General features: G+C 30.0%; 18 non-coding genes across 18 annotated transcripts; all 18 read right to left on the reverse strand.

Annotated features, from left to right (window-relative positions):
* Window positions 1-248: 248 nt before the first annotated feature.
* Window positions 249-461, reverse strand: LOC135054062 (small nucleolar RNA U3). The gene has a single exon (XR_010243332.1). It is a non-coding gene; the product is annotated as a small nucleolar RNA U3 (small nucleolar RNA).
* Window positions 462-1,114: 653 nt separating this feature from the next.
* LOC135053996 (small nucleolar RNA U3) lies at window positions 1,115-1,327 on the reverse strand. Its single transcript, XR_010243277.1, has one exon. It is a non-coding gene; the product is annotated as a small nucleolar RNA U3 (small nucleolar RNA).
* A 634-nt stretch (window positions 1,328-1,961) lies between these two features.
* Window positions 1,962-2,174, reverse strand: LOC135053964 (small nucleolar RNA U3). The gene has a single exon (XR_010243249.1). It is a non-coding gene; the product is annotated as a small nucleolar RNA U3 (small nucleolar RNA).
* A 655-nt stretch (window positions 2,175-2,829) lies between these two features.
* Window positions 2,830-3,042, reverse strand: LOC135054015 (small nucleolar RNA U3). The gene has a single exon (XR_010243294.1). It is a non-coding gene; the product is annotated as a small nucleolar RNA U3 (small nucleolar RNA).
* Window positions 3,043-3,696: 654 nt separating this feature from the next.
* On the reverse strand, window positions 3,697-3,909 carry LOC135054050 (small nucleolar RNA U3). The gene has a single exon (XR_010243322.1). It is a non-coding gene; the product is annotated as a small nucleolar RNA U3 (small nucleolar RNA).
* A 653-nt stretch (window positions 3,910-4,562) lies between these two features.
* Window positions 4,563-4,775, reverse strand: LOC135054022 (small nucleolar RNA U3). The gene has a single exon (XR_010243301.1). It is a non-coding gene; the product is annotated as a small nucleolar RNA U3 (small nucleolar RNA).
* Window positions 4,776-5,428: 653 nt separating this feature from the next.
* Window positions 5,429-5,641, reverse strand: LOC135053967 (small nucleolar RNA U3). Its single transcript, XR_010243252.1, has one exon. It is a non-coding gene; the product is annotated as a small nucleolar RNA U3 (small nucleolar RNA).
* A 653-nt stretch (window positions 5,642-6,294) lies between these two features.
* On the reverse strand, window positions 6,295-6,507 carry LOC135054067 (small nucleolar RNA U3). Its single transcript, XR_010243336.1, has one exon. It is a non-coding gene; the product is annotated as a small nucleolar RNA U3 (small nucleolar RNA).
* A 652-nt stretch (window positions 6,508-7,159) lies between these two features.
* LOC135053908 (small nucleolar RNA U3) lies at window positions 7,160-7,372 on the reverse strand. The gene has a single exon (XR_010243200.1). It is a non-coding gene; the product is annotated as a small nucleolar RNA U3 (small nucleolar RNA).
* A 653-nt stretch (window positions 7,373-8,025) lies between these two features.
* On the reverse strand, window positions 8,026-8,238 carry LOC135053968 (small nucleolar RNA U3). Its single transcript, XR_010243253.1, has one exon. It is a non-coding gene; the product is annotated as a small nucleolar RNA U3 (small nucleolar RNA).
* A 653-nt stretch (window positions 8,239-8,891) lies between these two features.
* On the reverse strand, window positions 8,892-9,104 carry LOC135054061 (small nucleolar RNA U3). The gene has a single exon (XR_010243331.1). It is a non-coding gene; the product is annotated as a small nucleolar RNA U3 (small nucleolar RNA).
* Window positions 9,105-9,758: 654 nt separating this feature from the next.
* LOC135053909 (small nucleolar RNA U3) lies at window positions 9,759-9,971 on the reverse strand. Its single transcript, XR_010243201.1, has one exon. It is a non-coding gene; the product is annotated as a small nucleolar RNA U3 (small nucleolar RNA).
* A 653-nt stretch (window positions 9,972-10,624) lies between these two features.
* Window positions 10,625-10,837, reverse strand: LOC135053959 (small nucleolar RNA U3). Its single transcript, XR_010243244.1, has one exon. It is a non-coding gene; the product is annotated as a small nucleolar RNA U3 (small nucleolar RNA).
* A 654-nt stretch (window positions 10,838-11,491) lies between these two features.
* On the reverse strand, window positions 11,492-11,704 carry LOC135053904 (small nucleolar RNA U3). The gene has a single exon (XR_010243196.1). It is a non-coding gene; the product is annotated as a small nucleolar RNA U3 (small nucleolar RNA).
* Window positions 11,705-12,358: 654 nt separating this feature from the next.
* LOC135053916 (small nucleolar RNA U3) lies at window positions 12,359-12,571 on the reverse strand. The gene has a single exon (XR_010243207.1). It is a non-coding gene; the product is annotated as a small nucleolar RNA U3 (small nucleolar RNA).
* A 653-nt stretch (window positions 12,572-13,224) lies between these two features.
* On the reverse strand, window positions 13,225-13,437 carry LOC135054059 (small nucleolar RNA U3). Its single transcript, XR_010243330.1, has one exon. It is a non-coding gene; the product is annotated as a small nucleolar RNA U3 (small nucleolar RNA).
* Window positions 13,438-14,091: 654 nt separating this feature from the next.
* LOC135053998 (small nucleolar RNA U3) lies at window positions 14,092-14,304 on the reverse strand. The gene has a single exon (XR_010243279.1). It is a non-coding gene; the product is annotated as a small nucleolar RNA U3 (small nucleolar RNA).
* A 654-nt stretch (window positions 14,305-14,958) lies between these two features.
* LOC135053957 (small nucleolar RNA U3) lies at window positions 14,959-15,171 on the reverse strand. Its single transcript, XR_010243243.1, has one exon. It is a non-coding gene; the product is annotated as a small nucleolar RNA U3 (small nucleolar RNA).
* Between the last annotated feature and the right edge of the window lie 578 nt (window positions 15,172-15,749).

Consider the following 15,749-nt stretch of genomic DNA (forward strand, 5'->3'; position numbering starts at 1 on the left):
GTTCTTTTAAGGAAAGCTCAGTTTAGATTCTTCAAGTCCTCATTGACATGAACCACTTAAAGAAGATTAAAATTCAAATGTAAAATAATACTCTTAGACATTGCTTTTATTGCTATATCATAAAAAACATTCTGATTCAGGAATGTTGGAACATCAATGCTTATTCTTTCAAGCATATTACACTTTATACAAACTTGGTTTTAAAGAGTACATAAATTAACCATAATTGATTTTAAAGTATGTAATCAGTCATTCTGAATGAGCACTCTTCTACCACTTCTTTATAAAGAAGTAGGACAATCAACAAAAGCAAACAACATCTGCATGAAACAAAGTTGCTAACTGGCTTCATACTGAGAAGAAAGCTCTTAAAATCATCAGGGTGGTTGTTGAGCTTGGACACTTTAAAGCACATTTCTCTCATCATTGTCTACAGAAATGATCACTGTAGGTATAGTCTTAACTACATTTTGTTGATGGTTTAGATAGGCCATATGAATTCCTCTTTTAAATCATGGTGACAATTTTGGACCCATTCATAAAACTTGATAGAGAAATTGTCAGCCAATTTTCAGTTGCATAACATTCTCCACAAATTTTCAGACTACAATTCATTCAATATCATATACTGAATGATTTTCTGTGAGAGTAGACACATTTTAAGATTGTATTAGGTAAAATGTTATCATTTTTGCATATATAAACTTGTTTAAGCCAAAATATTAAACAGAACACATAACAATGAAACCAATGCACTAATAGCATTGGTACTTCAAAATTTCTTATATTGCATATAGGAAATAAACTAGTGGCTTGCATTAATTTCTGACTTGCTAAAGAATGAAACAATTATTAAACAAATACACTGCAAACAAAAGGTTCTTTTAAGGAAAGCACACTTTACATTTTTCAAGTACTCATTGATATGTACAACTTAAAGAAGGTTAAAATGAAAATGTAAAATAATACTCTTAGACATTGCTTTAAATGCTATAGCATAAAAAACATTCTGATTCAGGAATGTTGAAACATCAATGCTTATTCTTTCCAGCATATTAAACATTATACAAACTTAGTTTTAAATAACCATAGTTGATTTTAAAGTGTGTAATCAGCCACTCTGAATGAGCCCTCTTCTACCACTTCTTTATTAAGAAGTAGGACAGTCATCAAAAGCTAACAACATCTGCATGAAACAGAGTTACTAACTACTTTCATGCTGAGACGAGAGCTCTTAAACTCATCATGGTGGTTGGCGAGTTTGGACACTTTCAAACACATTTCGCCCATCATTGCCTATAGAAATGATCTCTGAAAGTTTTATCTTAACTACATTTTGTTGATGAGTTAGATAGGCCACGTGAATTCCTCTATTAACTCATGGTGACATTTTTGGACCCATTCATAAAACTTGATATAGATATTGTCAACCAATTTTTAGTTGCATAACATTCTCCACAAATTTTCATACTACAATTCATACACTATCATATACTGAATGATTTTCTGTGAGAGTAGACACATTTTAAGATTGTATTAGGTAACATGTTATCATGTTTGCATATATAAACTTGTTTAACCCAAAATATTAAACAAAACACTTAACAATGCATTGGTACTTCAAAATTTCTTATATTGCATATAGGAAATAAACTAGTGGCTTGCATTAATTGCTGATTTGCTAAAGAATGAAACAATTATTAAACAAATACACTGGAAACAAAAGGTTCTTTTAAGGAAAGCACACTTTACATTTATCAAGTCCTCATTGACATGAACCACTTAAAGAAGGAAACATTAAAATGTAAAATAATACTCTTAGACATTGCTTTTATTGCTATATCATAAAAAACATTCTGATTCAGTAATGTTGAAACATCAATACGTATACTTTCAAGGACATTAAACATTATACAAACTTAGTTTTAAATAACCATAGATGATTTTAAAGTATGTAATCAGCCACTCTGAATGAGCCCTCTTCTACCACTTCTTTATTAAGAAGTAGGACAGTCATCAAAAGCTAACAACATCTGCATGAAACAGAGTTGCTAACTGCCTTCATGCTGAGAAGAGAGTTCTTTAACTGATCATGGTGGTTGGCGAGTTTTGACACTTTCAAACACATTTCGCCCATCATTGCCTATAGAAATGATCTCTGAAAGTTTTATCTTAACTACATTTTGTTGATGAGTTAGATAGGCCACGTGAATTCCTCTTTTAACTCATGGTGACATTTTTGGACCCATTCATAAAACCTGATATAGAAATTGTTAACCAATTTTCAGTTGCATAACATTCTCCACAAATTTTCAGACTACAATTCATTCACTATCATATACTGAATGATTTTCTGTGAGAGTAGACACATTTTAAGTTTGTATTAGGTAACATGTTATCATTTTTGCATATATAAACTTGTTTAAGTCAAAATATTAGACAGAACACTTAACAATGAAACCAATGCACTAATAGCATTGGTACTTCAAAATTTCTTATATTGCATATAGGAAATAAAGTAGTGGCTTGCATTAGTTGCTGATTTGCAAAAGAATTAAACAATTATTAAACAAATACACTGCAAACAAAAGGTTCTTTTAAGGAAAGCACACTTTACATTTTTCAAGTCCTCATTGACATGAACCACTTAAAGAAGGTTAAAATGAAAATGTAAAATAATACTCTTAGACATTGCATTTATTGCTACATCATAAAAAAAACATTCTGATTCAGGAATGTTGAAACATCAATGCTTATTCCTTTAAGGATATTAAACATTATACAAACTTAGATTTAAATAACCATAGTTGTTTTTAAAGTGTGTAATCAGCCACTCTGAATGAGCCCTCTTCTACCACTTCTTTATTAAGAAGTAGGACAGTCATCAAAAGCTAACAACATCTGCATGAAACAGAGTTGCTAACTGCATTCATGCTGAGAAGAGAGCTCTTAAACTCATCATGGTGGTTGGCGAGTTTGGACACTTTCAAGTACATTTCTCCCATCATTGCCTATAACAATTATCCCTGAAAGTATAATCTTAACTACATTTTGTTGATGGTTTAGATAGGCCATATGAATTCCTCTTTTAACTCATGGTGACATTTTTGGACCCATTCATAAAACTTGATATAGAAATTGTCAACCAATTTTCAGTTGCATAACATTCTCCACAATTTTTCAGACTACAATTCATTCACTATCATATACTGAATGATTTTCTGTGAGAGTAGACACATTTTAAGATTGTATTAGGTAACATGTTATCATTTTTGCATAAATAAACTTTTTTAAGCCAAAATATTAAACTGAACACTTAACAATGAAACCAATGCACTAATAGCATTGGTACTTCAAAATTTCTTATATTGCATATAGGAAATAAATTAGTGGCTTGCATTAATTGCTGATTTGCTAAAGAATTAAACAATTATTAAACAAATACACTGCAATCCAAAGGTTCTTTTAAGGAAAGCACACTTTACATTTTTCAAGTCCTCATTGACATGAACCACTTAAAGAAGGTTAAAATGAAAATGTAAAATAATACTCTTAGACATTGCTTTTATTGCTATATCATAAAAAAACACTCTGATTCAGGAATGTTGAAACATCAATGCTTATTCTTTCAAGGATATTAAACATTATACAAACTTAGTTTTAAATAACCATAGTTGATTTTAAAGTGTGTAATCAGCCACTCTGAATGAGCCCTCTTCTACCACTTCTTTATTAAGAAGTAGGAAAGTCATCAAAACCTAACAACATCTACATGAAATAGAGTTGTAAACTACCTTCTTGCTGAGAAGAGAGATCTTAAACTCATAATGGTGGTTGGCGAGTTTGGACACTTTCAAACACATTTCTCCCAACATTGCTTATAGAAATGATCCCTGAAAGTATAATCTTAACTGCATTTTGTTGATGGTTTATATAGGCCATATGAATTCCTCTTTTAACTCATGGTGACATTTTTGGACCCATTCATAAAACTTGATATAGAAATTGTCAACCAATTTTCAGTTGCATAACATTCTCCACAAATTTTCAGACTACAATTCATTCACTATCATATACTGAATGATTTTCTGTGAGAGTATACACATTTTAAGATTGTATTAGGTAACATGTTATCATTTTTGCATATATAAACTTGTTTAAGCCAAAATATTAAACAGAAAACTTAACAATGAAACCAATGTACTAATAGCATTGGTACTTCAAAATTTCCTATATTGCATATAGGAAATAAACTAGTGGCTTGCATTAATTTCTGATTTGCAAAAGAATTAAACAATTATTAAACAAATACACTGCAAACAAAAGGTTCTTTTAAGGAAAGCACAGTTTAAATTTTTCAAGTCCTCATTGATATGTACAACTTAAAGAAGGTTAAAATTAAAATGTAAAATAATATTCTTAGACATTGCTTTTATTGATATATAATAAAAAACATTCTGATTCAGGAATGTTAAAACATCAATGCTTTTTCTTTCCAGCATATTATACATTATACAAACTTAGTTTTAAATAACCATAGTTGATTTTAAAGTGTGTAATCAGCCACTCTGAATGAGCCCTCTTCTAGCACTTCTTTATTAAGAAGTAGGACAGTCATCAAAAGCTAACAACATCTGCATGAAACAGAGATACTAACTACTTTCATGCTGAGACGAGAGCTCTTAAACTCATCATGGTGGTTGGCGAGTTTGGACACTTTCAAACACATTTCACCCATCATTGCCTATAGAAATGATCTCTGAAAGTTTTATCTTAACTACATTTTGTTGATGAGTTAGATAGGCCACGTGAATTCCTCTATTAACTCATGGTGATATTTTTGGACCCATTCATAAAACTTGATATAGAAATTGTCAGCCAATTTTCAGTTGCATAACATTCTCCACAAATTTTCAGACTACAATTCATTCACTATCATATACTGAATGATTTTCTGTGAGAGTAGACACATTTTAAGATTGTATTAGGTAACATGTTATCATTTTTGCATATGTAAACTTGTTTAAGCCAAAATATTAAACAGAACACTTAACAATGAAACCAATGCACAAATAGCATTGGTACTTCAAAATTTCTTATAATGCATATAGCAAATAAACTAGTGGCTTGCATTAGTTGCTGATTTGCAAAATAATTAAACAATTATTAAATAAATAAACTGCAAACAAAAGGTTCTTTTAAGGAAAGCATAGTTTAAATTTTTCAAGTCCTCATTGATATGTACAACTTAAAGAAGGCTAAAATTAAAATGTAAAATAATACTCTTAGATATTGCTTTTATTGCTATATCATAAAACACATTCTGATTCAGGAATGTTGAAACATCAATACTTATTCTTTCAAGGATATTAAACATTATACAAACTTAGTTTTAAATAACCATAGTTGATTTTAAAGTATGTAATCAGCCACTCTGAATGAGCCCTCTTCTACCACTTCTTTATTAAGAAGTAGGACAGTCATCAAAAGCTAACAACATCTGCATGAAACAGAGTTGCTAACTACCTTCATGCTGAGAAAAGAGCTCTTAAACACATCATGGTGGTTGGCAAGTTTGGACACTTTCAAGAACATTGAATCTATAATTGCCTATAAAAATGATCCATGAAAGTATAGTCTAAATTACATTTTGTTGATATTTTAGATAGGCCATATGAATTCCTCTTTTAACTCATGGTGACATTTTTGGACCATTCATAAAACTTGATATAGAAATTGTCAACCAATTTTCAGTTGCATAACATTCTCCACAAATGTTCATACTACAATTCATTCACTATCATATACTGAATTATTTTCCTTTGAGAGTAGACACATTTTAATATTGTATTAGGTAACATGGTATAATTTTTGCATATATAAACTTGTTTAAGCCAAAATATTAAACAGAACACTTAACAATGAAACCAATGCACTAATAGCATTGGTACTTCAAAATTTCTTATATTGCATACAGGAAATAGACTAGTGGCTTGCATTAATTTCTGATTTGCTAAAGAATGAAACAATTATTAAACAAATACACTGCAAACAAAAGGTTCTTTTAAGGAAAGCATACTTTACATTTTTCAAGTCCTCATTGACATGAACCACTTAAAGAAGGTTAAAATTAAAATGTAAAATAATACTCTTAGACATTGCTTTTATTGTTATATCATAAAAAACATTCTGATTCAGGAATGTTGAAACATCAATGCTTATTCTTTCAAGCATATTAAACATTATACAAACTTAGTTTTAAATAACCATAGTTGATTTTAAAGTGTGTAATCAGCCACTCTGTATGAGCCCTCTTCTACCACTTCTTTATTAAGAAGTAGGAAAGTCATCAAAATCTAACAACATCTGCATGAAACAGAATTACTAACTACTTTCATGCTGAGACGAGAGCTTCTAAACTCATCATGGTGGTTGGCGAGTTTGGACACTTTCAAACACATTTCACCCATCATTGCCTATATAAATGATCACTGAAAGTTTTATCTTAACTGCATTTTGTTGATGAGTTAGATAGGCCACGTGAATTCCTCTATTAACTCATGGTGACATTTTTGGACCAATTTATAAAACTTGACATAGATATTGTCAACCAATTTTTAGTTGCATAACATTCTCCACAAATTTTCATACTACAATTCATACACTATCATATACTGAATGATTTTCTGTGAGAGTAGACACATTTTAAGATTGTATTAGGTAACATGTTATCATGTTTGTATATATAAACTTGTTTAACCCAAAATATTAAACAGAACACTTAACAATGAAACCAATGCACTAATAGCATTGGTACTTCAAAATTTCTTATATTGCATATAGGAAATAAACTAGTGGCTTGCATTAATTGCTGATTTGCTAAAGAATGAAACAATTATTAAACAAATACACTGGAAACAAAAGGTTCTTTTAAGGAAAGCACACTTTACATTTATCAAGTCCTCATTGACATGAACCACTTAAAGAAGATTAAAATTGAAATGTAAAATAATACTCTTAGATATTGTTTTTATTGCTATATCATAAAAAAACACTGATTCAAGAATGTTAAAACAACAATGCTTATTCTTTCAAGGATATTAAACATTATACAAACTTAGTTTTAAATAACCATATTTGATTTTAAAGTGTGTAATCAGCCACTCTGAATGAGCCCTCTTCTACCACTTCTTTATTAAGAAGTAAGACAGTCATCAAAAGCTAAAAACATCTGCATGAAACAGAGTTGCTAACTGCCTTCATGCTGAGAAGAGAGCTCTTAAACTCATCATGGTGGTTGGCGAGTTTGCATACTTTCAAGTACATTTCTCCCATCATTGCCTATAAAAATTATCCCTGAAAGTATAATCTTAACTACATTTTGTTGATGGTTTAGATAGGCCTTATGAATTCCTCTTTTAACTCATGGTGACATTTTTGGACCCATTCATAAAACTTGATATAGAAATTGTCAACCAATTTTCAGTTGCATAACATTCTCCACAAATTTTCAGACTACAATTCATTCACTATCATATACTGAATGATTTTCTGTGAGAGTAGACACATTTTAAGATTGTATTAGGTAACATGTTATCATTTTTGCATATATAAACTTGTTTAAGCCAAAATATTAAACAGAACACTTAACAATGAAACCAATGCACAAATAGCATTGGTACTTCAAAATTTCTTATAATGCATATAGCAAATAAACTAGTGGCTTGCATTAGTTGCTGATTTGCAAAATAATTAAACAATTATTAAATAAATAAACTGCAAACAAAAGGTTCTTTTAAGGAAAGCATAGTTTAAATTTTTCAAGTCCTCATTGATATGTACAACTTAAAGAAGGCTAAAATTAAAATGTAAAATAATACTCTTAGATATTGCTTTTATTGCTATATCATAAAACACATTCTGATTCAGGAATGTTGAAACATCAATACTTATTCTTTCAAGGATATTAAACATTATACAAACTTAGTTTTAAATAACCATAGTTGATTTTAAAGTATGTAATCAGCCACTCTGAATGAGCCCTCTTCTACCACTTCTTTATTAAGAAGTAGGACAGTCATCAAAAGCTAACAACATCTGCATGAAACAGAGTTGCTAACTACCTTCATGCTGAGAAAAGAGCTCTTAAACACATCATGGTGGTTGGCAAGTTTGGACACTTTCAAGAACATTGAATCTATAATTGCCTATAAAAATGATCCATGAAAGTATAGTCTAAATTACATTTTGTTGATATTTTAGATAGGCCATATGAATTCCTCTTTTAACTCATGGTGACATTTTTGGACCATTCATAAAACTTGATATAGAAATTGTCAACCAATTTTCAGTTGCATAACATTCTCCACAAATGTTCATACTACAATTCATTCACTATCATATACTGAATTATTTTCCTTTGAGAGTAGACACATTTTAATATTGTATTAGGTAACATGGTATAATTTTTGCATATATAAACTTGTTTAAGCCAAAATATTAAACAGAACACTTAACAATGAAACCAATGCACTAATAGCATTGGTACTTCAAAATTTCTTATATTGCATACAGGAAATAGACTAGTGGCTTGCATTAATTTCTGATTTGCTAAAGAATGAAACAATTATTAAACAAATACACTGCAAACAAAAGGTTCTTTTAAGGAAAGCATACTTTACATTTTTCAAGTCCTCATTGACATGAACCACTTAAAGAAGGTTAAAATTAAAATGTAAAATAATACTCTTAGACATTGCTTTTATTGTTATATCATAAAAAACATTCTGATTCAGGAATGTTGAAACATCAATGCTTATTCTTTCAAGCATATTAAACATTATACAAACTTAGTTTTAAATAACCATAGTTGATTTTAAAGTGTGTAATCAGCCACTCTGTATGAGCCCTCTTCTACCACTTCTTTATTAAGAAGTAGGACAGTCATCAAAATCTAACAACATCTGCATGAAACAGAATTACTAACTACTTTCATGCTGAGACGAGAGCTTCTAAACTCATCATGGTGGTTGGCGAGTTTGGACACTTTCAAACACATTTCACCCATCATTGCCTATATAAATGATCTCTGAAAGTTTTATCTTAACTGCATTTTGTTGATGAGTTAGATAGGCCACGTGAATTCCTCTATTAACTCATGGTGACATTTTTGGACCAATTTATAAAACTTGACATAGATATTGTCAACCATTTTGTAGTTGCATAACATTCTCCACAAATTTTCATACTACAATTCATACACTATCATATACTGAATGATTTTCTGTGAGAGTAGACACATTTTAAGATTGTATTAGGTAACATGTTATCATGTTTGCATATATAAACTTGTTTAACCCAAAATATTAAACAGAACACTTAACAATGAAACCAATGCACTAATAGCATTGGTACTTCAAAATTTCTTATATTGCATATAGGAAATAAACTAGTGGCTTGCATTAATTGCTGATTTGCTAAAGAATGAAACAATTATTAAACAAATACACTGGAAACAAAAGGTTCTTTTAAGGAAAGCACACTTTACATTTATCAAGTCCTCATTGACATGAACCACTTAAAGAAGATTAAAATTGAAATGTAAAATAATACTCTTAGATATTGTTTTTATTGCTATATCATAAAAAAACACTCTGATTCAAGAATGTTAAAACAACAATGCTTATTCTTTCAAGGATATTAAACATTATACAAACTTAGTTTTAAATAACCATATTTGATTTTAAAGTGTGTAATCAGCCACTCTGAATGAGCCCTCTTCTACCACTTCTTTATTAAGAAGTAAGACAGTCATCAAAAGCTAAAAACATCTGCATGAAACAGAGTTGCTAACTGCCTTCATGCTGAGAAGAGAGCTCTTAAACTCATCATGGTGGTTGGCGAGTTTGCATACTTTCAAGTACATTTCTCCCATCATTGCCTATAAAAATTATCCCTGAAAGTATAATCTTAACTACATTTTGTTGATGGTTTAGATAGGCCTTATGAATTCCTCTTTTAACTCATGGTGACATTTTTGGACCCATTCATAAAACTTGATATAGAAATTGTCAACCAATTTTCAGTTGCATAACATTCTCCACAAATTTTCAGACTACAATTCATTCACTATCATATACTGAATGATTTTCTGTGAGAGTAGACACATTTTAAGATTGTATTAGGTAACATGTTATCATTTTTGCATATATAAACTTGTTTAAGCCAAAATATTAAACAGAACACTTAACAATGAAACCAATGCACAAATAGCATTGGTACTTCAAAATTTCTTATAATGCATATAGCAAATAAACTAGTGGCTTGCATTAGTTGCTGATTTGCAAAATAATTAAACAATTATTAAATAAATAAACTGCAAACAAAAGGTTCTTTTAAGGAAAGCATAGTTTAAATTTTTCAAGTCCTCATTGATATGTACAACTTAAAGAAGGCTAAAATTAAAATGTAAAATAATACTCTTAGATATTGCTTTTATTGCTATATCATAAAACACATTCTGATTCAGGAATGTTGAAACATCAATACTTATTCTTTCAAGGATATTAAACATTATACAAACTTAGTTTTAAATAACCATAGTTGATTTTAAAGTATGTAATCAGCCACTCTGAATGAGCCCTCTTCTACCACTTCTTTATTAAGAAGTAAGACAGTCATCAAAAGCTAAAAACATCTGCATGAAACAGAGTTGCTAACTGCCTTCATGCTGAGAAGAGAGCTCTTAAACTCATCATGGTGGTTGGCAAGTTTGGATACTTTCAAGTACATTTCTCCCATCATTGCCTATAAAAATTATCCCTGAAAGTATAATCTTAACTACATTTTGTTGATGGTTTAGATAGGCCTTATGAATTCCTCTTTTAACTCATGGTGACATTTTTGGACCCATTCATAAAACTTGATATAGAAATTGTCAACCAATTTTCAGTTGCATAACATTCTCCACAAATTTTCAGACTACAATTCATTCACTATCATATACTGAATGATTTTCTGTGAGAGTAGACACATTTTAAGATTGTATTAGGTAACATGTTATCATTTTTGCATATATAAACTTGTTTAAGCCAAAATATTAAACAGAACACTTAACAATGAAACCAATGCACTAATAGCATTGGTACTTCAAAATTTCTTATATTGCATATAGGAAATACATTAGTGGCTTGCATTAATTGCTTATTTGCTAAAGAATTAAACAATTATTAAACAAATACACTGCAAACCAAAGGTTCTTTTAAGGAAAGCACTCTTTACATTTTTCAAGTCCTCATTGACATGAACCACTTAAAGAAGATTAAAATTGAAATGTAAAATAATACTCTTAGATATTGTTTTTATTGCTATATCATAAAAAAACACTCTGATTCAAGAATGTTAAAACAACAATGCTTATTCTTTCAAGGATATTAAACATTATACAAACTTAGTTTTAAATAACCATATTTGATTTTAAAGTGTGTAATCAGCCACTCTGAATGAGCCCTCTTCTACCACTTCTTTATTAAAAAGTAGGACAGTCATCAAAAGCTAACAACATCTGCATGAAACAGAGTTGCTAACTGCCTTCATGCTGAGAAAAGAGCCCTTAAACTCATCATGGTGGTTGGCGAGTTTGGACACTTTCAAGTACATTTCTCCCATCATTGCCTATAGAAACTATCCCTGAAAGTATAATCTTAACTACATTTTGTTGATGGTTTAGATAGGCCATATGAATTCCTCTTTTAACTCATGGTGACATTTTTGGACCCATTCATAAAACTTGATATAGAAATCGTCAACCAATTTTCAGTTGCATAACATTCTCCACAAATTTTCAGACTTCAATTCATTCACTATCATATACTGAAAGATTTTCTGTGAGAGTAGACACATTTTAAGATTGTATTAGGTAACATGTTATCATTTTTGCAGAAATAAACTTTTTTAAGCCAAAATATTAAACAGAACACTTAACAATGAAACCAATGCACTAATAGCATTGGTACTTCAAAATTTCTTATATTGCATATAGGAAATACATTAGTGGCTTGCATTAATTGCTGATTTGCTAAAGAATTAAACAATTATTAAACAAATACACTGCAATCCAAAGGTTCTTTTAAGGAAAGCACACTTTACATTTTTCAAGTCCTCATTGACATGAACCACTTAAAGAAGGTTAAAATTAAAATGTAAAATAATACTCTTAGCCATTGCTTTTATTGATATATCATAAAAAAACACTCTGATTCGGAAATGTTGAAACATCAATGCTTATTCTTTCAAGGATATTAAACATTATACAAACTTAGATTTAAATAACCATAGTTGTTTTTAAAGTGTGTAATCAGCCACTCTGAATGAGCTCTCTACTACCACTTCTTTATTAAGAAGTAGGACAGTCATAAAAAGCTAACAACATCTGCATGAAACAGAGTTGCTAACTGCATTCATGCTGAGAAGAGAGCTCTTAAACTCATCATGGTGGTTGGCGAGTTTGGATACTTTCAAGTACATTTCTCCCGTCATTGCCTATAGAAATTATCCTTGAAAGTATAATCTTAACTACATTTTGTTGATGGTTTAGATAGGCCATATGAATTCCTCTTTTAACTCATGGTGACATTTTTGGACCCATTCATAAAACTTGATATAGAAATTGTCAGCCAATTTTCAGTTGCATAACATTCTCCACACATTTTCAGACTACAATTCATTCACTATCATATACTGAATGATTTTCTGTGAGAGTAGACACATTGTAAGATTGTATTAGGTAACATGTTATCAATTTTGCATATATAAACTTGTTTAACCCAAAATATTAAACTGAACACTTAACAATGAAACCAATGCACTAATAGCATTGGTACTTCAAAATTTCTTATATTGCATACAGGAAATAAACTAGTGGCTTGCATTAATTTCTGATTTGCTAAAGAATGAAACAATTATTAAACAAATACACTGCAAACAAAAGGTTCATTTGAGGAAAGCATACTTTACATTTTTCAAGTCCTCATTGACATGAACCACTTAAAGAAGGTTAAAATTAAAATGTAAAATAATACTCATAGACATTGCTTTAATTGCTATATCATAAAAAACATTCTGATTCAGGAATGTTAAAACATCAATGCTTGTTCTTTCCAGAATATTAAACATTATACAAACTTAGTTTTAAATAACCATAGTTGATTTTAAAGTGTGTAATCAGCCACTCTGAATGAGCCCTCTTCTACCACTTCTTTATTAAGAAGTAGGACAGTCATCAAAATCTAACAACATCTGCATGAAACAGAATTACTAACTACTTTCATGCTGAGACGAGAGCTTCTAAACTCATCATGGTGGTTGGCGAGTTTGGACACTTTCAAACACATTTCACCCATCATTGCCTATATAAATGATCTCTGAAAGTTTTATCTTAACTGCATTTTGTTGATGAGTTAGATAGGCCACGTGAATTCCTCTATTAACTCATGGTGACATTTTTGGACCAATTTATAAAACTTGACATAGATATTGTCAACCATTTTGTAGTTGCATAACATTCTCCACAAATTTTCATACTACAATTCATACACTATCATATACTGAATGATTTTCTGTGAGAGTAGACACATTTTAAGATTGTATTAGGTAACATGTTATCATGTTTGTATATATAAACTTGTTTAACCCAAAATATTAAACAGAACACTTAACAATGAAACCAATGCACTAATAGCATTGGTACTTCAAAATTTCTTATATTGCATATAGGAAATAAACTAGTGGCTTGCATTAATTGCTGATTTGCTAAAGAATGAAACAATTATTAAACAAATACACTGGAAACAAAAGGTTCTTTTAAGGAAAGCACACTTTACATTTATCAAGTCCTCATTGACATGAACCACTTAAAGAAGATTAAAATTGAAATGTAAAATAATACTCTTAGATATTGTTTTTATTGCTATATCATAAAAAAACACTCTGATTCAAGAATGTTAAAACAACAATGCTTATTCTTTCAAGGATATTAAACATTATACAAACTTAGTTTTAAATAACCATATTTGATTTTAAAGTGTGTAATCAGCCACTCTGAATGAGCCCTCTTCTACCACTTCTTTATTAAGAAGTAGGACAGTCATAAAAAGCTAAAAACATCTGCATGAAACAGAGTTGCTAACTGCCTTCATGCTGAGAAGAGAGCTCTTAAACTCATCATGGTGGTTGGCGAGTTTGGACACTTTCAAGTACATTTCTCCCATCATTGCCTATAAAAATTATCCCTGAAAGTATAATCTTAACTACATTTTGTTGATGGTTTAGATAGGCCATATGAATTCCTCTTTTAACTCATGGTGACATTTTTGGACCCATTCATAAAACTTGATATAGAAATTGTCAACCAATTTTCAGTTGCATAACATTCTCCACAAATTTTCAGACTACAATTCATTCACTATCATATACTGAATGATTTTCTGTGAGAGTAGACACATTTTAAGATTGTATTAGGTAACATGTTATACTTTTTGCATATATAAACTTGTTTAACCCAAAATATTAAACAGAACACTTAACAATGAAACCAATGCACTAATAGCAATGGTACTTCAACATTTCTTATATTGCATATAGGAAATAAATTAGTGGCTTGCATTAATTGCTTATTTGCTAAAGAATTAAACAATTATTAAACAAATACACTGCAATCCAAAGGTTCTTTTAAGGAAAGCACTCTTTACATTTTTCAAGTCCTCATTGACATGAACCACTTAAAGAAGATTACAATTGAAATGTAAAATAATACTCTTAGATATTGTTTTTTTTGCTATATCATAAAAAAACACTCTGATTCAAGAATGTTAAAACAACAATGCTTATTCTTTCAAGGATATTAAACATTATACAAACTTAGTTTTAAATAACCATATTTGATTTTAAAGTGTGTAATCAGCCACTTTGAATGAGCCCTCTTCTACCACTTCTTTATTAAGAAGTAGGACAGTCATCAAAAGCTAACAACATCTGCATGAAACAGAGTTGCTAACTGCCTTCATGCTGAGAAGAGAGCCCTTAAACTCATCATGGTGGTTGGTGAGTTTGGACACTTTCAAGTACATTTCTCCCATCATTGCCTATAGAAACTATCCCTGAAAGTATAATCTTAACTACATTTTGTTGATGGTTTAGATAGGCCATATGAATTCCTCTTTTAACTCATGGTGACATTTTTGGACCCATTCATAAAACTTGATATAGAAATCGTCAACCAATTTTCAGTTGCATAACATTCTCCACAAATTTTCAGACTTCAATTCATTCACTATCATATACTGAATGATTTTCTGTGAGAGTAGACACATTTTAAGATTGTATTAGGTAACATGTTAACATTTTTGCAGAAATAAACTTTTTTAAGCCAAAATATTAAACAGAACACTTAACAATGAAACCAATGCACTAATAGCATTGGTACTTCAAAATTTCTTATATTGCATATAGGAAATACATTAGTGGCTTGCATTAATTGCTGATTTGCTAAAGAATTAAACAATTATTAAACAAATACACTGCAATCCAAAGGTTCTTTTAAGGAAAGCACACTTTACATTTTTCAAGTCCTCATTGACATGAACCACTTAAAGAAGGTTAAAATTAAAATGTAAAATAATACTCTTAGCCATTGCTTTTATTGATATATAATAAAAAACATTCTGATTCAGGAATGTTAAAACATCAATGCT

The sequence above is a fragment of the Pseudophryne corroboree genome, chromosome 2 (assembly GCF_028390025.1).
Source record: "Pseudophryne corroboree isolate aPseCor3 chromosome 2, aPseCor3.hap2, whole genome shotgun sequence".
Taxonomy (NCBI): domain Eukaryota; kingdom Metazoa; phylum Chordata; class Amphibia; order Anura; family Myobatrachidae; genus Pseudophryne; species Pseudophryne corroboree.